Genomic DNA, 25218 nt, shown 5'->3' on the forward strand with positions numbered 1-25218 from the left:
GAGAGAGTCTCGATATCCCTGTTTTACAAATTATTCAATAAATTATGGATTATAGAGATCAAGAGACTTGCCCAAGGCCCAAGGTCACACAGCTAAGTGAGTGCTCATGACAGAGTGCAAACCCAGATATTCTGACTTCAAGGCTTATTCTCTTAATCACACTTCTATATTACTTTCTTTCCTTACTGTCTGCATGCCAATCACATAAAACCTTACACCGAATATTTTTTTAAAAATTTACTTATGACGAGTTCTTTAATGATCTTGTACATCCAATTACAACATAGTGTCAGGCTTACTTTAGTATTTCTGAGGTTTCTATCATTTTCCTTCTATTGTATAAGGCCAGTCTCAAAGGCCCTTCAGTCACTAGTTCTGGGAAGAAGGGATTTGAGGTTAAACCTAGGACCAGGGATCCTGGGGAGGCCTAATAGCTCTATTTCTAGTGTTTCAGTCTGGTACATTTTGCTTTTTCTGTCAATTTTAAATGGCAGGAAGCCCTGACCTAATTGAAGAAGTAGTACTGATTCTTTTCAACAGAAATGTTTTTACTTTCTCCAACTAAATGTGAACCAAATGAGAAGAAAAAATAGTAAGAGTATTCTCATTAATTCAGCATGGCTTTTTTATCATTTACAAAATAGAGGTACGAGAGAAGAAGAGAAAAGTAAAAATTATAAAATATCAAATAAGCTTCGGCTGAAATCTAGAATCAAGTGGCTTTTTAAAATATGTTTGTACGGCTCAGATATATACAATAAAAGTACGCTTTAATGTTAACATACTGTGAAAAATGGTCATCCATTTGTAACAATAAACATAAAGGATGCGGTTAAACATGATTTCATCTACATTTGCATGTATGTAGTGGGCCTCCTATATGAAATATTTATGCTCACTAAACTAGCCTCCTTTTCTAATTTTCCTATATAAAATAATAGGCTGTCTTATTAATGAATTATACTAGCACATCCAGAGGCTAGCTTAGTTGGGAAGACGAAAGAACTGTGATGTAAGTAACAGAGTCCTTTTTGTACCTTAGCCTGGACACCTTTGCCCTCTGAGTTACCTGAACAAATTCTTTTTCCTGGGCTGGAAGGCTAGTTTGACTTTTCAGTGTAGTGGTAAGTATCGTAAAACAAAATCAAAATTTTCTCCAAATGTTTGAGTCATAAATGGTTGGCACTCTAAAGGTACTTTGGGATTGTTTGCTCCAGCCACTCTGACAGAGCACAAAGATTATATAATTTTTCTTCTGATCTTTCTTGAAGTAGAACCCAGGTTAGCATGGCACAGTGGATGCTCATATTTGGATATATGAAGTCACTGATACCTAATGGCTGTGTGACCCTTGGTATGTTACTGAACTTTCCTGAAACTCATTTTCTGAACTTTTAAAATGAAATGAGGTAATGTTACTTTGTTTGGTGGTCTTGGCATAATATGGGAAAACAGATGGGAATCACATAGTCTTCTTGCATAACACCTAATAGGTATCCTGTAAATGCCAATTTCCTCCTCTTTTGTCTCAACACGGATTCATTATTTTCGTTCATTTTAGCACATTCTCTACAGCATGTTCACGTAGCTCATATATTGATTATATTATCCACATTTTGCACAAGATTTAACTGAAATGTAAAATTCTTAGTTGTCAGACAAAATACTGTCACAAGTTAGCTCCCACATCACCTCACATCCTAGGCCTATATTTTTATTTCTAAAGTGTTCCAAGAAAAAGAATGCTTTCCTCTACACCTGCCTTGGGCATAGAGTATTTTACATATATTCCAAACCAGGAAAATTTGAAGAGATTATGCTCCGAGATAGACGCAACCACAGCATGTGTTCAAACTACATCTACTGTAGCCAGCCATAGACTCTCCCAGAGGTATATTTTATATCATTTTCCCATAAGATTTAGGAAGAACTCAACTAATATCTGTCAGGAATAAAATATATATATGAGAGACAGAGTCTGTTTAATAGTTATATAAGTAGGACACTGTCCAGTTCTTCTGTGGCAGTTCCCAGTTATCAGCAGCTCATGTGTGACCCAGAGTCACCCATTTTCTTTCAGTCTTTTCATATTTGTCAAATTTATCAACCCAAGCAGGAAATGCAGATTTATTCAGACTTAAAATGGATGCTAATATCCTAGTAGTCAAAATAAATTATTTATTTTGAAATAGCAAATATCAGTCATTTCTAAAACTTCAGAGAAGGGTTTTAGACTCTGTAGATATCACTGGCAACTTGAAAGTTGTAAGTCAGGAGGGAGGCAAGAAGACAAACATAATTTATTAAAATGTTACATTTTAATGTAGATTAGGTATTTTAAAATGTTATATCCTATATGAATCGACTGAGGAAGCCATAAAAATTCTCTATTTATGTGGCTAAATTAAGGCAGTCAGGATTTATATATATGTGATTCTTTCATCAGACTTTAAGTGTATGCACGTGTGTGCGTGTGTACTTATAGTTTCTGTGTGAACTCCTTTAAATAGAGTTCTTATTTACCTGTTTTCTTTGTTAAAGTGAACATAATTAATAGATACTCAATCTGTATTATTTATTAGGTGTTTAGCATGCAGAATGAAAAATTAAAGATCTGAGTTGAGGAATCAGTTTAGAGAGATTACTTATCAGAAATAATAATAAAAATAAAGGCACATTCGTACCAAGAAATTGCATTTAGTTTATGCAGAACCTTCTGGCATGATTAGGATATGCCTCGTTTAGAATATTTGAGGATTTTAATGTGGCCTCATTATCCTGTTGGGCAGCTGCGTTTACATATTTGTTTGAGATTGTGAAACACAAAAAGTGACACAAACATTAAAGCAGCATTTAAAAAATCATTCATCTTGCCCTGAATGGCTGTAGTATTTGTGGAAAGGATATAAAACGGAAGGATTTACTAGAACAAGGATCAAGAATTAAGACACTAATGCCCCATCTGTTCAATAGCTCCCAATTCTTGATGTTTACAATAATTGTATTTTCTAGAATGAAATGAAAATGAGTTTGTGGATGTGAATGCATTTTTTATTATGGTTGTTTATAAATATATTCAAATGTAACTGATGTCTTTGTGTTAAATGTAGAAAATAGAACTAATTAGTTTTTTTTTTTTTTTTTTTTACTATAATTTACAACTAAAGAATCTCAACCTAGCCCATTTCCACGTTTGGTTATATTAATATTCACCAAGATTTTTATTAGAGAAAATTTTACAATTTCCATTCTAATTACGTATATAAGCTTAGGCAGGAGTAAGTTGGAGCTGAAGAGTTTTAAAGATTAATGATAATAACTTTTGAGTAATTTTATTTAAGAAACTATAAACCCATACAGATCTTCAGAATATAGACTTTCCCCCATGAAAACTTGAGATTTGGCCCAGAAAGCATATTTTTCTGGATGAGTAAAAAGATACAACACTGGAAACCGTATAGTCCAATGCCAACTTAACATAAAGAATCAAGATGACAAATGAAGATGTATTTACTTGTCCTACACTTCAACTACTTGTGAAGATGACAGCTCATAATTGCTTTTGAAAGAAGTAAAGTGTGATTTTGAAAGCAATTGAGTGGGCTTACTGTTTGTCACTACTCACATTCAGTCTTAGAATTCTAACATTAAGTAGACTGTTTTTAAATTTCATTTAAGGAGATGAGAGAATGAACTCCAAAATACCACTTCCTCCCCCCATAAAACAGATTATCTCCTATTTAATAGCTATAATACACATTATACTTCTTATTTTCACATAATCTTGCGGTTGCATTCTCAATAATGCTGTTTACAGATAGAGACTGAGTTCAAAAAGAATAAGACATTTTCCCAGAGACACATAGTTTATAAATCAAGAGTCTGGATTTGAACCCAAGCATAGATTTTGTGGCTTCAATAAATTTGTGATTATAAGGCAATGATGATAAATTATATCCTGGGGAAGGAACTGTTATAAGAGCCTGTTGAAAATACTTCTGATTAAAAATATTTTCACAATCAAATGTAGTTCTCGTGAATTAAAAATTTTTAAGTGTTTAATATAGGAAAGTAGAATAACATATTTCAGAAAGTAGGATTACTTCAAATTCTTTTTTTTTTTTTTTTTTTTTTTGCAGTTACTATTTGGCCACCTAACTCTCCTGAACTTCAGTTTCACTATTTGTAATAGAGAATTAATAATTTTATTTTACATAAAATATTAATGAGATATACTTGCAAAGTAGTTAATACATGGAAACATTTTCATCAGTTGATAACCGTGGTTATTATTAATATAATCTTTCCAATGAACAGTCTGTGAAAACGTATAACTTTTCCCAGAACATTTATTAGCTTTTCATATTTTGAAATTAAGATTTTGTACACGGCAACCAATCAAGTTGAGGCCTTGCAGTTGAACCAACTCACAGCCAAAATTTATCAAATACCAGATTGACCATTTGGTTTTTTTCATCATATAGTTATAGCCTAAAGCAAGAAAGCATTGACCTTTGCACGAAAGTGAATTCATTATTTCAGAGAAATTCAACTCAGCAGGTAGTAGGACATAAGACATAAAATGCTTAAGGCTGAAGCAACTGCAAGACTCAACCATAACCCCACAACAGGAGGAGAAAAATTATGTCTCCATCCAACTTCTGCTGAACTATTTTGCCAATAAGTAGTATGTGTTTAGTGAAAATATAGGATGGCTTAATGTTGAAATAAGATAAAATGGAATACAATGTAAAGAGGATGAAAATTAATAAATAAGAGTTTAAGGAAAATTACCTTCTCTTACTATGTTGTACTGTTTTCTGGCAGTTGGAGTAGATATTGCTGCAGGAGGAAGCGGTTCAGACACTCCAGAAGGGAGCATTGAAAGACAAGCCGTTTATTATTGTTTCAGCAAATTCTGACATTGAAAAGCAATTTTTTACTTGACAAAGAAAGGATCAGGGAAAACACTTGTGGAGATCCATTTTTATGCTATGCTTTTCCTCTTATTTATTTGTGCGGAAGTATTTTATTTAGCAGGGAAGTTCATTCCATGATAAACCAAATGAATCATATCAATGTTCTGAAATTCAAATTAAACACAAATGCCAACTATTATTAAGTCGAAAATCATATATAAAACATTTTGTTTTGTTTTAAATCCTTTAATAGACTGATTTGAGTTAAAAGTGCATTTATATTTTTTCTATACCATCAAAGTGGAATAAAGCCAGAATTTAGAAAGTGTCTGAAAAGCAGCTTAACTAGGCTGATGTTCTGTTCTTATCCTTCATTATTAGCTCTGTAAACCATGTTAAAATACTACAGTTACTCTTTGGGTGACCTTGAGAGACTCCATACCTCTAGGAAAACTAGCTATTTCAGGAATTGAACTGTCCTAAGTTAGTCTGACAGCCATATGTTTAAATCATGATTTCAGAGCCTGGAGACATTTTTGTCAGGCTCCCAAGCAAGTCAGCGAATTCAGGAGAAGTGCCTCGTGGCTTTGGAAGAACATGGTTGGGGAAGGTCAGTCAAGGTTCAGAAAGCCTTTGTCAGAGACCTAAGGAGGGCACAGATACAAGCGCTGTTCTCAGTCAGAGCAGCATCTGTCTCCCGTGTATATGCTCATGGAAGGCCCCATAAATTATGAAAAAAAAATGTGAAACATGATCTCCTCTCCTCCCATTTCCTAAAATCAATATGTAATTTGGCTCTGAGCAATACATTAATGGCAAAAGAAAATGGAAATAAAAAATAGAGGATGGGCTGATACCTTTCTTGATAAGAGCTTGTGAGGCACCAGGAAAATGTAAGGAAAAAAAAAAAAAAACATTTGAGGACTGTAATACATGGGTATTGGTAGGAGAAAGTGTAAGATTTGAAAGCTTAGTCCCAAATTTTCTTATTATTGTTTCCTTTGAAATACCATGTTTACTCTAAAGTTGCTAAAATCTCTTATCTTTTGAAACAAATTGATTGCACAATGTAAAGAGAAGTATAGTTTTCAGAGTTCAGCACATCAAATATCATGGAAAAATTAAAAATTTAGAAAATCTAAAAAAAATAAAAACGACTCCTGAAAAATATTAAGTAGTTACTTGTCCATGCCATCTTTATTTTAAGAGGCCTCGGTAGCCATCCTTTGTTGAGATCGTTATTTCTGCCTAGTTTCCAAATCCAAATCCAAATTCGAGACTTCTTCATTTAAGAGCACACTTGGAGGACAAACCTACTCAAATCCCTAGTTTCACTTTTTTATGCTCATTGGTTAGAATTCATATCTATCTATATCTATCTATCTATCTATCTATCTATCTATCTATCTATCTATCTATCATTGCCTTGGAGTTTTCGGAATTTGTTTCATACAAAATTTTTACATATGTAATGAATAGTCTACTTAGATAATTTTTAGAATGGGTTAGGTTGATTCAAAAGTTTATCTCAGATAGTAAATATGAACAAAGACATTAAAAAAAATTTTGAGAAAAAAAAATCTAGGCATAGGGATTGTTTTGCCAGATGTAAAAATATACATGAAGAAACTGTAGTAAGTAAACTCAATAGTTCTGCCCAGAAAGAGTTGCACAGCTAAAAGAACCATCAAGAGCCCCCAAACAGATTCATGCATATATGAGAAATTTCATTTGAAAAGGTGGTCTAAATCAATGTGAAGTAATTTATTATTTAATACGTGGAACAGGATTATGAATAATATATTAAAATACAACAGCAATAAAAAACTCATCCTTAAAATTAGATTTGAACCTCCAACTATAAAAAATAAAAATGGAACACTGTTAAAGGAATCTAAAAAAAATTTTAAATCAACTAAATCAATACTAAAAGACCAACAACTCACAGAAAAATGGGTACAGAGGGTGAAATGGTACATTTATAAGGAAATTCTGCAAATAGAACCATGAGATCACATATTCAACTGTAATTGTGATCAAGGAAATTTATAAACAAACAATATAATGCCATAGATATCAGATTTAGAAAACTTTTTAAGAATTTAATGTTCTTATTTAATGTTCATCGAAATTGCTGGTAATAAAATTGGCAGAAATCTGTTAGTATGTGTCAAATGATAAATATATACAAAATTTAAATTCATAATTCTATTCCTAGGAATCTATAAGTATTTTAGTGCAAGTGGGGAAGGGTATACGAAGGTGGAATTTTAATGTAGAGTCATCTGTAAATGTCTATAAAATTAAAGGAATCTTAAAATTTCAAAAACTAGGGAATAGTTGAATAAATTTTGATATATTCGCAACATGACATTATATATAGTGTTTTTTAAAAATGAAGTCAATGTCTACTCATTGACATAGAAAGGTACTTGCAATATATTGCTGAATCAAAAAACAAACATCTAAATAGTACGATTCCTGTTTTGCAGAATACATATAAAAACATAGATCTGAAATGGTACACAGTTTGGTTACATAAAACTGTCAAGAGAGATCACACTTATTTTATCCTTTCCATATAGTACGATTTTTTTTTTTTTAGCAACTGTATACATCTTTTGTAAAAAAATAAATTTATAAAACAGTAACAAGAAAAGAATTTGATTTTGATTTCTGGATGCAGAAGAAATGAATCTGTGACACTGGAGTTCGCTTAAAACCCCAGAAATTTGGCTTTAGGTTTAGAGACAGATTTGTTATTATAATTATCACCCAGGAAGAGATAGATACTCAAAATTGCTGAGATTTCATTCACTTAGAAGTTGAAGACAAAGTGGCAGCATAGTGCTAGAAGCTCATACTCACTTTCTTTGTCTTCCTAATTATATAGTCATCCAAGAGTAACACTTCTCTTCAGAAATAAGACACCTGGTTCAGGTTCTTTGGCAGTGCTCCAAATAACGTGCTTATAGGTTTACTATAAACTCAATAATAGGTGATTGAAAAAGAGAAGCTGTCAATCAAACTAAACAGGCATGGTTGAGTATGAAAGACGGGTGCATGCTGTAAATATGACCATGTTAACAGTATTATCAGTGTGGAGACTTCTAGCCACTTTTTTTTTTTTTTTTTTTGGTTTCAGGCAGAATTTATTTTGTGCCGCTAAATACCCTAGGGAGCACATGTTTAAGTATGTTAGCATCACATTGATGGGATCCAGAGCTCCTCACCCAGTTCTCTGTCTATAGACTTTGGAACCCTTCACAAATTACATAATTCTCATAGCTCTATTATTAAGTCGGTTTCCTCTTATTATATTGAAGGATGTTTAGATTTGCTTTATGGTTTCTCACAACCGTTATGCAAATAAATAGCTCTAAATCCTTATCAAGCATGATCATTTCTCTCATTTGGAAGCTTGTGTTTTTGGTGTGGTTTTTTTTCCTCTCTCATGTAGCCTCAGCAAGGAGAATAAGCTTTAAACCAGAGAATAAATTTAAATGTCTCAAGTTTCTTTGTTTTTACCCCCAAAAAATATGCCATCATGAGTTCAGTATTTATGGAGGCATTAAAAAAGAAAAGAAAAGAAAAACAACAACAACAACAACAAAAAAACATCTAACTTCCTGGTTGCACAAAGAAAGACAACAATTCTTCCATATATGACTATACATTGCATTTTGGACATCTATTTTCTGTGGGATGAAAGCACAGCTTTCTGTCTAAAGGATGAAAAGATCAGGATCAATCTTTGATAAATAAAATAAAATCTGCAAGATTTTATTGAAGCCCTTCCAAGTTGAAAACTCTGATCATTACATTTCACTATAGAGACCTGGTTGATGAGGTTAGCATTCTTCTTTCTCACTTAGCTTAAATAGGTTGGCATTCCAGAGGACTAGATAAGTGAAGATTAACTTAGTAGTCATAGAGTATAGTTCAATGAAGTATCTGGCATGCATCAGTCTCCAGACTGGATATAAAGAGGAGAATTTCTCTTCTCTTGAGATCAAGTGAGAGCAGAGGTTGGTGATAGGGGCCGAATATCCAGTATTGGATGGGCATAAAGATGGCAGAAAGGTTTTGCTCAAAACAGACTCAGTGAAACATCCATATGGAAGTACAGCAAAACAGCTTCAGGGAAACGAGGGTCCTGTCCTCACTCAGCTAATTACCGAGGTGAGACAAGTTACTCAACCTTTCTATATCTCTAATTATTCACCTGGAAATTAGGAATAAGAGCCGCTTCTTATGAAGCCTAAATTAAATAAAATGCTTAGCACAGTGCCTAGAACATAATAATGCTTAATTAATATTTTTAAAAATGTATTGACATTATTTCTATTCTTATTATTATCACTTTTTATTTCTTCCTCATAGGTTAGAAATCAATAATCCAAAGGAGATTTCACTGTAGGTATCATTACTGATGACACTGGTATAAAAACATTTTTATTTAAGGAATGCCATTATGTTACTATCACTTGAGAATTTACAAATTAGCCATGTAAATGCCACACATAAGGAACACGCATCTCTCAATGCACTGTGCAATTTAGGATCTAATAGATGAATTCAAGATCCCTAGAAGTGATGCCAATGCATACGAAGTCAATATAGGCTTTAAATAGCCCTATCTTAAAGACTATACTCTATAGTCATAAAGGTTTAGAAAGACCCAGGTCATAGGAACACTGATGTTACATCAGTCAGAATGCAGAGTTCTTGACTCCATGACTTATGAATAGGTAAAGATATGTTAATGCCACATTTTGCAAATTGAGTATCTCACATCCCCTTTTCCATTTCTTTTTCAATACTGAAGGCTATATCTCTTATGAAACAAGCAAGAAAATTATTTTTATATATCATCCCATATATCCCAATGCATAAAGTCAAAGACCTTACTGAACTTTTTCAAAAACTTGACAGCTCAAGTATTGGTGCCTGGGCTTCTACTAGACTAAAAACTTCCCTCCCCTAATCCTCGCTCTACAAATACAGACGTTGCATTCCAAGCTATGACAGGCATATTTCTAACTCCAAAGTAGTGGAACCATGCTGATTAGAGATATTCTGATTATTACCAATACCAATAATAATGATTCACATGAGGGAATTATTCTCAGTGCAAGAATGCTTTAATTTCTGCTGGGTTTATTATTCCTGAGTGCTCCCAAGGACACCCAGACCTCCAGTCTCATGGGAAAGCGTTACCTGACTGCCTCCTATCTGCTGTCCTGAGGAACAGGGGCAGCCACTGCAACTTTTTAGGAGGTTGTGCTCATTAGAGTGGCTGGAGTAGGGAGTACTGGTTTTAGAGCTGGAAGACTAAGGGTCCCTTACTCACTAATATTAGATCGTAAGGTCCCTAAGAGCCAAGAGCACTCAGCGCAAAGACGTGGATTGAGCAAGTCTTATATAAGGTAGGATCTAGAAGAGCAAAATAGACATTGAGGTGAAGTGTGACTAGAAGTTAGAAGGACTTATTGGGAAACAATTCACTGTTATTTTCTAGCATTTCTGCCCATTTTATCACCAGAGACAATGGTTGCTTTATTCCAGGTTATTTTTTTCAAGTATGTTTTTATAGTATTCAGCCTAAGAAGATAGAGATAGTGTCTCTCTTCAGAGAAAGAGCAGGTTTCTTACAGCCTTGGAAGGTCGAGATAGCATTTCCCTCTCGAGCAGAGGGTGGGCAGGCTTCTCATAATAAGAAATGTGAGTTCCCTTAGTTCAGGCTCCTCTCCTGTGATGCTCCACTCCATACATAGCTGCCATCTGGCCCTCTGAATGTTGCCCTGTGCAGTCTGGGGTGTGGAGCACTGACGCAAACATGACCCTCATGCTGCCCGCTGTGCCTGGAATAATAAAGCCCTTTGCGTTCGACCCGGGAGTCTTATGTCTGCCAGCATCCATGGAACTGCGGCAGAATCAATTGTTAGGTTGCAAGTAGGGTAAAGTGTTAGACACTTTATAGTTTTTGAAAGAACATAGAGAAAAAGATACACCATACGAAAGAACTCTATAGAGAGGTAAAAGAGTAAACAGTACCCTGCGATTCCCTTCCTTCATGTTCAATAAAGGTTTACTTAGCATTAATTCCTTTATTCACATATTGAGCACCTCCTGCATGGCAAGTATTATTCTAGGTATCAGGAATACAGTACTATGACTGACAGTTTTCTTCCTTCTTGCTTTTGAGCAGAGACAAATATAAATAGGTGGATACATCCATTTTTAAATCTCAGGCGGTTCTGAATATTATAAAGTGTAATGAAAAGGATAATGTAGTCAGAGAGAGCTTCTTTAATTAAAATGGTCAGGTAAGACGTTTCTAAGGTGATAACATGTGGTATGAGGTCCGCTGTGTAGTTTCGGGAAAAGAACATCTCTGGAGGACAGGGAAAAGGAAGAGAGGAGAGGAGAGAGAGGGAGGGGAGGGGAGGGGAGAGGACAGAGAGGATATGATTGAACGAGTGGGGACACTGAGGCTTGAGCAAAAGAAATAAAAGCAATGTTGCTAGAACATAAAGAGTGAGAGGAGAAGTGATACTGGATAAATTTAGCAATTTGTGCCGGATCTAGATTATGTTGGAACTTATTAAAGGCAGTCACATGGGGTAGTTTTTAAAAAACACAGTTTTTTGATGCCATGAGTATTCTGAAAATAAGGAATATATTTGCAATGTGGAATGCAGGTGTACGGATTTCTAGAAAAAAAAATGAGAAAAAAATGCCTTTACCTAGAAACTTTTGGAGAACAGTACTGAATATGTTTGCAAATAACTACTACTATTACTACTAAAACATTAATAATACTTCTCCTACTGCTGAAATAACAATATATGGATAAGGAAAAGGAAAAGGACAAGGACCTGGAGGAGGAAAAAGAAGACAAGAAGGAAGATGACAAATTATAGAGAGACTTATGTGCCGAGAACTATGCTCAGTGCTTAACATACTTTTTGTAAGCCTCCAAATTATCTGCAGAATGCTTCGATGCTCCTTTGAAAGGTGGAAATTGAGGCTCAGGGAGGTAAAGTTCTTTGCCTGAGATTTTCCATCTATCCTATGCCTGAGACAGGATTTGATCCTTGGAATTATCTGGCTCCAGAGCCAAGATCTTTGCAGAATGTGCAGCCTATATTCTAGTGCAGCATCTTCTTTACGCTGCAGATGTTCTTTCCTTATAAGCAGACAGCTTTGTCATCAGTTGATAGAGAATTGTAGTATCCTAACAGAGATTGTTAGGTTCAGTCATGAGACAAAATGATTGGTGGTTTTCGTCTGCATTGTTTGCAAAGCCTGGCTATATACAGCAGCTGAAATACAACACATAACATTTTTCCTTCCAGTGTATGCCATAGCAGACAACAGATGTACAATGTCTATACAATAAGATGGGCAGAAGTGCCTAAATCGATCATCCAGCATGCGAATATAGCTGACCCATGCTTTATTCCAGGTGCTTCTGGGAGTTCATCCTTTGGAAGAAAAATGATGAGTTTCTGGAAAGTATCACTAAAGAGGAAGGGTTGTTATCATCCTGGAAAAAATGCTTCATAAATGCATTCACAAAGTCAAAGGGATGGAAACACAGAAAACTACCTGAACCAAAAGGTAGGTTTTGATCTAATAGAATATCAAAAACAAGGAGATGCAAAATTAGTGTAATTAGTAATTAATGGCATGTTGTTACACTGGGAAAACATATCTAAAAGAAATTGTCTAGACCACTGTTTCCCAAAATGTGTTACAAAGAATGCATGTTTCTAGAAATGCTAATGTTTTATGAAATTAGTATTTTATAGTTTGAAAAACCTCTAACAGAACTTATTTATCCACATTATTTCTTTCTTAGTAAAGGAACCGTGTTTAGTTCTGTTTGCAGATGGAGTATAACCATGTTAATATGTGTATTATAACCAAGTGTGTGTGTGTGTGTGTGTATTTCTCAGCCTATATTTTATCGAAGAAGCCAATGACATGAAAGTCAAATTTTGGATTGTGCTATGAGAAAAGTTCTTTAGAGAAGGCTCTAAGTAAGTGTGAAGGGATCCCATGTAGTCACTTCCTGTTTGACTTTTCTCTTTGGTAGTTATCTGTGGATGGCTGGAGTTCCAGTAGGTCACAATCTTGAGACACTGGCTTTTTTTTTTTTTCTTTTATGATAAAATCCATAAGATAAGCATAATCAGACTGTTTTGTTTCAGTCTCAACCTGTCAGTAACCAGTATTGTGGCTGGACCTGCCCTAATGGTTTTTATTATGATTGCAAGGTGCCCTCCGCAGTAATAATCACAAAACTTATTCCTTACAAGTTCTGAAAATTACGTGCCATACTTGGAGCCACACAGGGAGGCCGATGGGAAAGAGAGAGAGTACATGTGGGTCTGAGGTTCTGCTTTTATTGGGGTGGAGGATGGGGGCTGATAATTTCAAAGGCTCACTTTAGGTGAATTTAAAACCTAACAGTGGGACTTTAAAGACAAAAACAAGCAACCCAAATGGTCAGTTATCGAAATCAACAAAGATCTTTAAAATGAAGGAAAGAGTGGGGAAGGAAGGCTTGGCCCTTTATCTAGCTAAGTGATTGGCCTTGTGCGAGGTCCAGATAGCCATCTTTAAAGTGGGTGCCTCTTTGAAGTTGATGCCTGGGCAATCAAAGCTTAAGTTGGGTATTTGTATTACAATAAGAAACGCCAATTGTCAAGGCTTAAACTACAAACAGGTATAAATGAAACTTCAGTTTATTTTGTGCACTAGCACCCAGCATCTTAACTTGGTGTTAGCGAGCCTGTAAAATGCTAATGTGTTTAAGCCATTGGAGCCAGGTCTCTGTTAACTTACCAGCAATTGGATGAAATTCCTGATATACCCTGTATATTTCACATTTCTCTTAAAGATGTGAAGGCACATTTGCTTATTAAAGATCCCGAAAATTACTGTCATAAATAATACATACATAAGTAACACAACTATTAAGAAATTACCATGTGCCAGGCACTGTACAAAATGCCAATGATGTGGGAAAATAAGTGATTGACTCTGAGTATGTAATGGAAGTCTTTCCAAGATGCTCGGTTAAATTTCAAGGGGTAAATAGGAGTTTTCTGTATAGGGAAGAAATGGAAATACAAGGCAGATAGAAAATGTAATAAATGAAAAGAGGTAGCAATATGTCATTTCCCAAGATCTTCATCTTTGATATAACTGGAGGATAGAAGCGAGTTGCTCTTTTGGGTAAATATGTGGGCCTGGAACAGAGTTCTGCATTTGGAGGTGTTGACACAGGCCAAACTTTGAAAAATGTTTTGAGGTGGTAGATTACCTCCTTTATTATAATGGTGGTTTTTTGCTATCATTTACATTCCATCCACAACTCTCATCAACTCCATCCTACCAACTGTATTTCTTGGAGATATCAGTCAGTGTACGAAGAGTTAGAACTCAAATCCCCCGCGATGCTTTTGCCTACCATTTGTATTACTTTATAGTGATTCCCGCCTCTGACTTTATTCCTTGAGGAACCTTTTTTTCTTTGAAGTGCATGAAATGTTTTACCTCCTACAAGGGAATGTATCCAAGAAATACTAGTCATGAAGATTTTTGGGAGAAAGCATCACTTTATGCTTTATGGCAGAGGCCGAGTGTACAGATTGGGCCGGGGATCGATGGATGTTGCGTATACAGTCAGCTTAAGAAATAGATATTTTTTTAATTAGAAAATAATCATAAGGTAACTTAGAACTATATTACATGATAGTAGCCTACTTATGGAAAAGTACATTTTGTTTGTTTGTATTTGGACTGCACCTATTTCTCAAAGGGAGTTTGGAGTAGCAAGTGCTGTGCACTACCTCTGCTTAATTATCATTATCCTATTAAAAGTTTTACTGATGTCCTGGAGCACAGAATCAAAAGAAAGGGGACATTATTGCATATAGTAGAACTTCCTCTTTTGCTCCAATTAAATTCAATTTTTTATTTCCATAAGAGTGATATAGTCCATGAGACAAAAAGGCAGCACTTAGTTTGGGAATGAGGATGACAAAGAGCCATGAAGCTTAGTCTTTGTTTTTCACGAATGGAAATGAAAACACTGAGATAAAAATCCTGGAACCGAGCCTTTAAAACATTTATGAAATAAAACTTTTCAAGAATTATAGGCATTTTCTCATGTCCAGAAACATGCTCGGTGTAGCCCTGTAAAATTTGTAAGAATCATGAAAATCAGATATTGAGATGAATCGGTTTATGGAATGATGATTCTTAGAGAGCATTTAATCCAGTGCCTGAACTTCACAACAAGGAAACGGAAATCTCAGAGCAGTTAAGCAACTTTTTCAGTGTCATACAGAAATAGAGGCTGAGGCTTTCCGAACCCTCCTTCAAAATTATTGCTATGTGACTTTCACCAGGCAACTCATTTTGAGGGAAAGCCCTGGACAGGATTCTAGTTTGTCTCTTCCACAAAGTAAATATGTATATGTGTGAACAAGGATGTTTATTTTCTGAATTTTTGATAGAAGGTACATTTCTGATACAATCTTAAGAAAAGAAATAGCTATAGAAACAACGTTTGAACCAGTGTTAGAGATCAAAGACTGAAGTCCTTATTTAGAAATTAAATGTGACATAATTCAAATCAGATTTTTAAAACTAGATATAATACTATATACTTGTCTTAAGGAAGGGAGACATGAGAACACATTTTTAAATAATAAAATATATCACAGCAGGGTTCATGTTTGAGAGCTCTTGGATATAAAAGTTTGAAGAAGAGACATGGTAGTAAAGGGAAGTATTCTCCATTTTAGATTTTTACCTTTACAGTTAGTTACTCCTTGAGAGAAATTAATTGAATCGATAATTTTTACTTTTCTTTTATAAAATACACATTTAGAGACCATTCAAATATAAATTGCTCTCTGAATCATGCTAATTGATTTTCTGGTAAATCAAGAGATAACTTTGTGATGAAGAAAATGGTAAGTTCTCAAGAGTATATAAGGAAATTCAGTTTTCAAGAGTTTTACTCTTTTTTTTTCAAGTTATAAATAAGAAGTAACACTGAATGGAAGCATGAGAAAGGTTTCTTAAAAGGATAAGAATGCTGTTATTCATCACCTTTAATCTTTAAGTAAGAGGAGGGAAACCTCCAAATCACAACACAACCTTATATGTTGAGGAAGACAGATAATATGATGAAGCTTTTTGTCTCACATTGCTTCATAATTATGGTTTTCCTAGAATGTAAAGACTTTGCAATTGCTCATATTCCATCATTACAAGTGTAAGAGGACAATTTTCCACCCTTGTGCTGCAAAAGAAAGGTTTAACATTTATAGATCAGATAAGTAGAAATGTTTCTAGAATCCAGGAACCTGGCAGTCTCGGTTGGTTGCCCCATCTGCCTAATTCTTTGCTGCACATTCTCCATTTGGATGTTCACCCTCCCATGACTCATAAAAGCAAACAGAGGGGGAGAATTATAGCAGGGCTCATATATCTTGGTAGTTATTGAGTAGGCATGAATGTGTTACCCAGTCCTGACCAAAGGAATAGGCAGGTAGATCTATCAATCTGTCTTCATTAGCAAAAGAAATGCAAGGGGAGAAACACTGCTTTTTCACCAGATATGGCCACACATTAATATGATACTAAGAGCTGCTTTAAATATTATATCCATTTAAATTTAATTTGGGCATCAATACAATATTTTGTATCCCAAAATATTGAGATTTTACCATGTTTATCCCGCGATTTTAGGTGTAAGATTTACAAGAGAGAACAAGAGAAACAAAGATCCTGCCTGCAAGTGTCTAGACACTACTGGGATTACATAACCATGTCGTATTTGTGGCTCTTTTTCTGAAGTAATTAATTCATTTCAACATTGTTTTCATTTATGCTATTTTTTGACATTCCTGTAGCCTTGTGAAAGAGAGGAGGAAATCTGAGGAGGAAATTATCATATTTGTCAGAATAATGTATATCCTCTGTAGCATCTTCTTTATGGCAGACATGTTCTATTTCCTAATTTCTAGGATCTTGAATCTAGAAAGTTTGTCATATTTCATTATTATTGCCAAGATTATGAGTAGAATTCATGTTTTTTTTATACTTTTCCAAGTACCTTCACAAGTGTGATCTCGTTTGTCAGAGCTGAGGGCAGTCTGATAGTAAATGCACTGCCTCCTCAAATGATAAACACTGTATTCCTTCCCTTCCAGCGCCCAGTTTCTTGAATTCCAAAGGTCAGCACCATTCTTAATAAAAGACCAAAAAACCCTTATAAATTGTGGTGGAGGCATTCAGTTGGAACGTTACTTTTAAAGTGCTTGAAAGAAACAATAAAGAAGCTAGTAGTAATCATAGTATGTTGAGACATTTCTTCCAAGTTCAAGTTTTTAAACAAGAACATTTTATTGGGTTTAATTTATCTATTCTGTATGATATCTGTCATAAATATAGTCTTTCAAAACCACAAAAAATATTAAAATTCCTAAGAATTTTTGCAGCCTCACTACAGATCTGTTTTGCTTTCTTTCATTTTGCAAGTTGCAATACTTTTTGCAAATGGGATTTGACAAACGACTAAAAATAATAATTGTCTTGATTTCACTCTTACTGTATGATCTGAATTTATTTTTCCACATGTATAGTAGTTATTCAGAATATCCGTATATATGAAAAGTAGTATTTAACTTAGTGTATATTTGCTGAGTGGTTAAACAGCCGCAGCCCAAGCTACTACACGCAAAAAGAAGACAAAACAGAACAAAACAAAAAACAAAAGCAAACGAATAAACAAAAAACATAAAACAAGTGAAAACTAAACCCTCAACAAGAAACTCGATTTGGTAATTAACAAATAAATAAATAAATAATAAGTCAATAAAAATCTGTTAACGTTTTCATAAATACGTGGTAGATAAAATTCAGAGAGAAACATGACTGCCTACAGTTGAGGAAGTACCAGGGACGGCCTTTGGGAGATAACAGCAACTGAAGTTTTCAGATTGAATAGAAGTTTGTCAGACCAAAACAATAGAAGTTTCAAAAGATGTAAAAGCATGGAAATAAATCATAGAATGTGGTAAATATATTAATTACTATCTCAAAACAAAATGTGTGTGTGTGTGCACATTTGTTAGTGTGTGATGGACGAGTGGGGGTGACTTCTAAAGGTGAGAGTGGAGGAGAGTGTAGAAGCTAGATCATGAGGAACTTGATATACTTGAATTTTATCGTACAAAATTAAAGAAAATGGCTAGCTGGTAAAACATTAGATGGAAGAATCACATGGTCCAGGAAAAATATTAAAGAAAACCATAGTTAGCAGTCGAATAGTCGACAGGAATAAAATGCATCTTAACAATAAATACATATAAATTGTAACACACTGTGTATTTTGCTTACAAAAAGAGTTTAGTGTTCTACTCATATTAAGTCGCCATCTGTAGGGTGTAGTGCCCCATTCTGTGTGAGGTCACTCATGCTGCAGCAGAGGGCAGGCAGATGGACAGAGAGGAAGGGAGGCCTATTACGAGGCATACAGAAACTTCTCTGTCACCATGTGCCTAGTGCCATGCAAAATACTCTCTTCCCATCATATATACCCTTCCAAAGCCAGCAGTATGTGGAATGTATGAAGGTGTATGTGAATGTATACATACTTTGCTCATTCCTAGTTTATTCTCCACACCATTCAGAAATTCACATTGGATCCTGTCACTCATAACTTAAAACCTTCAGGGGCTTTCTTTTCTACTGTACTTAGAATAAAATCCGAATCATTTTACATAACCAACAGGACCATGTAGAGTCTGGAGCTGGCCTAGTTCTCCAGTCTTTTTTCAGACAATCTCAATGTCAGTCACTCACTAATTTCCAACCACTTTGGCCTAGGTCATTCCTAGAATAATCCATGTTCTTTCCTGACAACTGGGCTTCTGGACTCACTGATTCTTTAGTACAGACTCTCCTTTCTGTTAGCAGAGTGGCTCCTTTATATACTTCATGTTATATGGTAAATGCCACTAGGCTCAGAAAGGCTGTTCCATATGGTTCAAAGTAATATTACATTATGCTGCTCTCCATGGCCCTGGTGACATTAACTGTTGGAAGCAAGTTAGAAACAGTTGGCACAATGGGATGCCCCCAGGGTTTGGACTCAAATCTATAGTTAAAATTTCAGTTGTAAAACTTACAAGCTGTGAGTGTTGTGATAAGTTCCTTAAAAATCTCTTAGCCTCATCCATTCTGTTTTGCATTCACAGATTCACTCACTTATTCATTTATTCATTCAGGCACTGCTCTAGACACTGAGGATTAAGTGATGGCCAAAATTACACCTCTGCCTTTGTGAAACTTCCATTGATAATGGGAGATGCAAATTACAGATATATGTAACTGTGTCAGGGAGTGATGAGTGATATGACTTGAGTTGAGCCTCTTTTTCACAGGTTGATCAAGAAAAGACTTTCTTAGGAAATGGTATTTTTCACTTTATGCTGTGTTGTAAAACGAAATTAATAACAGACAAAACATCAGCAAGTACTAGTCCAGAAACAGTACTGCAATTTTCCTGAATTAAAATTACAGGTACTGAGACCATTTATCGGAGCTGCTATCTGAGAAATTAACTGAAATGTAAGGTTTGCAGCAGCGTAGCGCATGAAACCTAATCATGTTCAATAAATGCTAGTTTCTTTTCCTGCTGTTCCCATATCCCATCATACTCCCTGAGATTAAGGAGAACTGGGAAAGATAAAATTGCACTGATGTTGGCCAGCACTGTTATTTCTTGCACACTTATACTTTTTCACACTCTTTGTGCATCTAAATGTGGCAAGTTATAAGTAAGTCTCACCAAAATATAACATAATAAGGAAAGAAGTTGTTGTTGTTGTTGTTTTTTCAAATTCTTAGCTATATTTCTAGTAGCATGTTGGTTGGTATTTCTATAATTAGAATTTCCCAGTAAGTGTATTGTAAAAAGGGGAGGATTTAATTCAAACCAATTTCAGTGTGAGTCTGTGATCATTCATTTGCTAGCTCTGTTATTCTGTACTCCATCCTGCATCTGTGTGTAAAAAAACAAATGCGAGACAACAAAAATATCTTTGCAATATGGACATTGGTGACTGTTAAGGAGTGAGCCGAAGTTGGATTTAGAGACAAGTGGATGAAATGAAGGAAGGTTGCAACGTGCATGTGGCAAAGAATGCCTTATGTGTACACTGTTGCACACTCTATGCCTAGTCTTTAGTGTAGGGACTCAAAATTCTTTGTTGAATGAGTCAGTTTTGTAATTTACATGCTGACTAGAAAGAAAAACTGCTAGTATCGATGGATATTATTTGTATTGAGCTGATAAGATTTTACCCTAAATTTCCAATGCCTGTGGAACACGAATACTCTCGACTTCTACAGACATAAATAAATGTAAATTCAGGAGTGAATGACTATTTATCAGAAGCCTTCAGAACATGGACCTTTTTTCATTTTAATTGAAAAGATAATTTAAATAGCATTTAATTGTGTGAGTATTTTTTACATCTTAAGTAAGCAGTACTTATGTAAAAGGTTATTTTTTCCAAATAGAGCCACCATGTGGGGAGAAAAGTGCGAGTGAAATAAAAAATTGAACTCAAATTGAGCACCTACACTAATTAGTTTACACTCACCTGAGAACAATTTTCCAACTCTAATTATTTTTGGCACAGTGGATGTAAAGAAATCTCTGGTTTTTGAAAGTCTTCCTCCTTTCTGTTTTAGGTGTTTTCAGGTAACAGCTGAAACTGGGAAAATTCTATTATTTCTTTTGTACACTTTTAAAATGTAAGGAAAAAATTCCTGTTGTTAATAGGAAAATATTTTGAAAGCAATGTTCTCTAAGCTAAAATATACCTTGAAAAACTGAAATTTTGAAAGATTTTAGGAACTTATACCTAAATCATTGATAAATTGTTGAATTTAAAGTTAATACAGCCTGCTTAACTTTTAAATAATTGTTGAAATATGGAATTATAAAAATTTAGACAAGTATTTTTGGTTATTGCTCCTACGGAATCCCTGATATTTGTAGTTTATTAAAATAAGTCTAAGTATGTAGTTATATTCATAAATTGTTAAAAATGTCATGTCAATAACATTCACTCAACATATTTGTATATATTCCTATTATGTGTAAGGTAGTGTTTTAGACGCCAATTATTAGTAAAAAAGCAGCAAAACATCTCTACCATTGTGGAGCCTTCATCCGAGTGGAAGGAGAGCAAATAAACAATAACAATATAAGAATTACATATTTCGTTGTAAGTCTTAAGAGCTGGAGATAAAAGTAAAGCAAGGAGGGGGATAGGAAGTAGAGGTGTGGAGGTGACATTTTGAATAGGTCACAGAAGACCCGGCCATGTAAATGGTACCTGTGAAACATCTCGTAAGTGAGGAGGAAAGTCCTGTGGTGGTTTGAAGTCGAGTTCTGGACAGAGGGAACAGTAGGGGCAGCATTTGACACACGGTGCCTCCTGTGTTAAAAGGGCCAGGCTGCCTTGTGAGGAATAAGTGACAAAAAAGTAATTTAAAGAGTATTTACAAGTAAGACTCTTAAAATTCTCACACATTACATAAATACAAAATCAATGTCATGTCCCTATTTACACATTTTTAAACAGGATACCATAGGAACAGAGGACAGTTATTCTCTAGTCACCACCACTACTTAAGAAGCAGAGCTGGAATTAAGCCCATAGAACCTATGTTCGAGACAAAGACTTATAAATGAGGTCAAGGGCCAGCAAGTTTTTGCTTCAGCTTTTCTCTCCCTCCACCTATACTGCATTCAGTAATGTGTCTCTGTTTTAACCTACAAAGAAATCATATTCAATCTCATATTATTTTCTTACATTGCTTTAAAGGTAGTATCTCTGCTTGAAAAGTAAAGCAGGCCATTATGATGCTGTCCATATAATACAAGCAAGCAAAAAGCCCCTTAGTCTGAGTCGTCCAGGTAACTTAGCCAGTTCATTGCCTCAGCAGTTTCCTTTGCTTACTGTAAGACTGAACAAAGCTAGATCTTCAGTCTTCTCCTTATAACAACCCTGTAAACAATGAACCATTTATGTGTAGTCCAAGTTCTCAAACATGTCTAAAGGGATCACCAGATCACCTGTTCTGTCAAGAGCAAAGTCCAAGCTTCCAGCAACCCCTCAGGGGACTCCCCTTTCTTGTCAACTCCACTGCACAGCCCTCTCACTTTTTTATTTCTTTCCAGCTGTGATCTCTCAACCAGGCGTCTAAACCTATTACTGAAAATTTATTCAGAACGAAATGATGAAGAAGAGCTTCAAATAATTTCTCTCCTAAAGATTTACATTTTAACAAGAGGCCAAAAGCTCAAGGTAAGATCCAGAATTCCTTGGGTACTAGGGAACAGTTTGGGAAGAATGCAGTGCGGAAGCTGCTTTCTGGGCCGTTGCGAAGCAGGCTGACTTTCCCACCTGTCTGTTATTTTTTGTCACTCGGGAATATTCAGAAACAAGTAAGGTCCATGAATCAAAGGAACAACAATTATTAACCGAATTCCATGCTCTTTCATATGCCTTATATCAAGGGAATGGAGGCAGTTAACCTCTCCTACGTAAGATGTAGACACAATATACATTGATAGATAAATAGACAGACAGTTAGATAATTTGGACCTACCATATGATACAATAGCATGAAAACTTTTAAAATGATATATTTTCAAAGGATATATTCAATAAGATGTTAATATCTAAAAATATATTAAAAATTCATGAACTAAACAGCAAAAGGATAATCTAATTAAAAAATGGGCAGAGGACCTCAATAGACATTTCTTTAAAGAAGACATTCAGGTGGCTGAAGATATATGAAAGATGCCCAGCATCACTTACCATCAGGGAAATACAATCAAAATCACAGTGAGATATCATCTTACACCTATTAAGATGACACATCAGAAAAAAAGAGGGGGAAGTGTTGGTGAGAAAGTAGAGGAAAGATAACTCTCATATACTTTTGGTAGGAATGTAAATTGGTACAACCATCATGGAAAACAACATGGAGGTTTCTCAAAAAGTTAAAAGTAGAATTAACTTTTGATTCCACAATTCCATTTCTGGCATATATCCAAAGAAACCGGAATCGGGATCTTGACGATATACCTGTACCTCCATGTTCATTGAGGCATTATTTGCAATAGTGAAATATTGAAACAACCTAAATGTCTATCACTGGATGAATGGATAGGAAAATGTGGTATATACCTACAATAGGCTATTATTCAGCCTTAAAAAAGATGGAAGTCTTGTCATCTGACACAACATGGATGGACCTGGATGACACTAGGCCACATGAAATAAGGTGGACAAACACTGCATGATCTCACTTATATATAGAATCTATAACAGTCAAACACATAGAAGTGAAGAATAGAATGGTGGTTGTCAGAGACTAGAGAAGAGGGAAGAGGAGAGGTGTTGGTCAAAGGGCACAAAGTTTCAGTTATTTAAAATAAATTCTGAAAATCTATACTATGTAGGGCCTGTGGTTAAGAATTAATATACTACAATTTTCCTAAATGGGTAGACTTAATGTGTTCTTACCACAAAAGGAAACAAAGAGAAACCACAGGGGAAAGAGGAAACTTCGGGAAGTAATAGATAAGTTTATGGCATTGGTAGTGATAATGGTGTTATGGGTGTGCACTTAGCTTTAAACACATCAGATTGTATAAATTAAATATTAACAGCTTTTTTGTATGTTAACCATATCTCAATGTAGCAGTTAAAATTGTATCATTTAAAATGTAAAATTCACAATCAGGGAACATGATCTTTTAAAAATTATATATTTTTTTTATCATGCACATTATCGTTTTTCTTTTGCCCTCAACAGAAAACAAAATGTGTGTACTAAATAGGAACATTTCTTGAAGGCATAAATCTGTCACAGGGAAAACACCTTACCATCAGATAGTTTCTCTCCAGCCTCTGTGGCACCAGCCAGAGAGGCGCAGAGTTGCTAAGGTCAAGAAGCATGTGTGCTATTGTGTGTGGACTTGTCCCCGCGGGGGTAGTTTAGAGGACACTCAGCCTGGCGAACATGGCACACAGACGTCCTGTTTTCTTAGGCCGTTGGAGCATTTAAATGCATTTGGCAGTCTAAGCACACAGTTTCTTTCTGAAGGAAGTTTTCTGCTGAAGGTTATGCCATGCTTGCCATTGAAACATAAATCCATTGGCTCTTTGTTAAACCTCCTGAACAATGAAATAAAAGCAATTGTCAGTGGGTACGGTTCACTGGAAGATGTAAACCAGCTTCTCTACCCCAGGAGAAATGGCTTAAGCAACGCAGGACGTTTTGCACATGCTCTCCACACTCATCCCTCTTTGTAGGGGAAGTTTTTCCTGCAGTGCTTCTTGTTGCACCTGCCAGTTACTCTCTTCTCCTGAAAAGAGAAATTTCCATTCTACATCGAAGAATGAGTAATGCCTCTAAATGCTCAGAATATATTTGTAATAATTAATATTTTATCCATTAGTGCCAGGGCTGAAAGAGTGGAGTATTTTATGTTGAAGGCTCGGGACTGTGCTTTGCCCTTCTGGTGTCCTGCCCGGCTTTAGTATGCCCACCATCAACACGGGACTAATGTAATTCAAGCACATAAGACACAGCATCTCAAAAAAAAAAAAAAAAAAATACAGGAGCTCCTGAGGCTTGTATAATGTATCAGAGATATCAGAGTTTTCTTGGGGGACATAAGAATATGACATGGAAAATACCCAGAGGAAAAAGCACCTTGCTTTTTCTAAGGAGTCAAATCTGTATTAATAGGGATAACATGACATGAAATTTAGACTCCAAAGCTTGTCACACCTCTAAACTTCCTTTGTTCAAATCAGATATTGTTATTTGTTATCAGAAACTGTGTCTGCTCTTTACTGAGCTATCTCCGCCAATATATATTATATCAGAATTGGATTTGATCACTGTTTTTATAAAATGGTTCATATATCCTTTCCATATATCTTTGAAAAATTAATTATAAATACATACCTCTTGATTTAAGTAGTTTTACCATGATTAATACTATCGACTTCAGTGACAAAAGAGAATAAAGGGGATATGAGAAAGCAAAAATGACCTTAAAATAATATGAAGGCTAGCATATGAAAAATCAAGTTTCTTTCAAAAATTGGGAATTTAGGGGAGGAAAACCATTTATGGTCATATGAATCTTATCTCTTATTTTATG

General features: G+C 35.1%; 1 long non-coding RNA gene across 1 annotated transcript in view; it reads left to right on the forward strand.

The window, feature by feature from the left end:
- LOC107521906 overlaps positions 1–22478 on the forward strand; it is a 46863-nt gene extending 24385 nt beyond the window's left edge. The window contains exons 3-4 of the long non-coding RNA XR_001599680.2: positions 12391–12545; positions 22210–22478. This is a non-coding gene — a long non-coding RNA (uncharacterized LOC107521906). The remainder of the gene's footprint in view (positions 1–12390; positions 12546–22209) is intronic.
- Positions 22479–25218: the final 2740 nt, after the last annotated feature.

This window comes from Rousettus aegyptiacus, unplaced genomic scaffold, assembly GCF_014176215.1.
Source record: "Rousettus aegyptiacus isolate mRouAeg1 unplaced genomic scaffold, mRouAeg1.p scaffold_m13_p_7, whole genome shotgun sequence".
In the NCBI taxonomy this organism is placed as follows: Eukaryota; Metazoa; Chordata; class Mammalia; order Chiroptera; family Pteropodidae; genus Rousettus; species Rousettus aegyptiacus.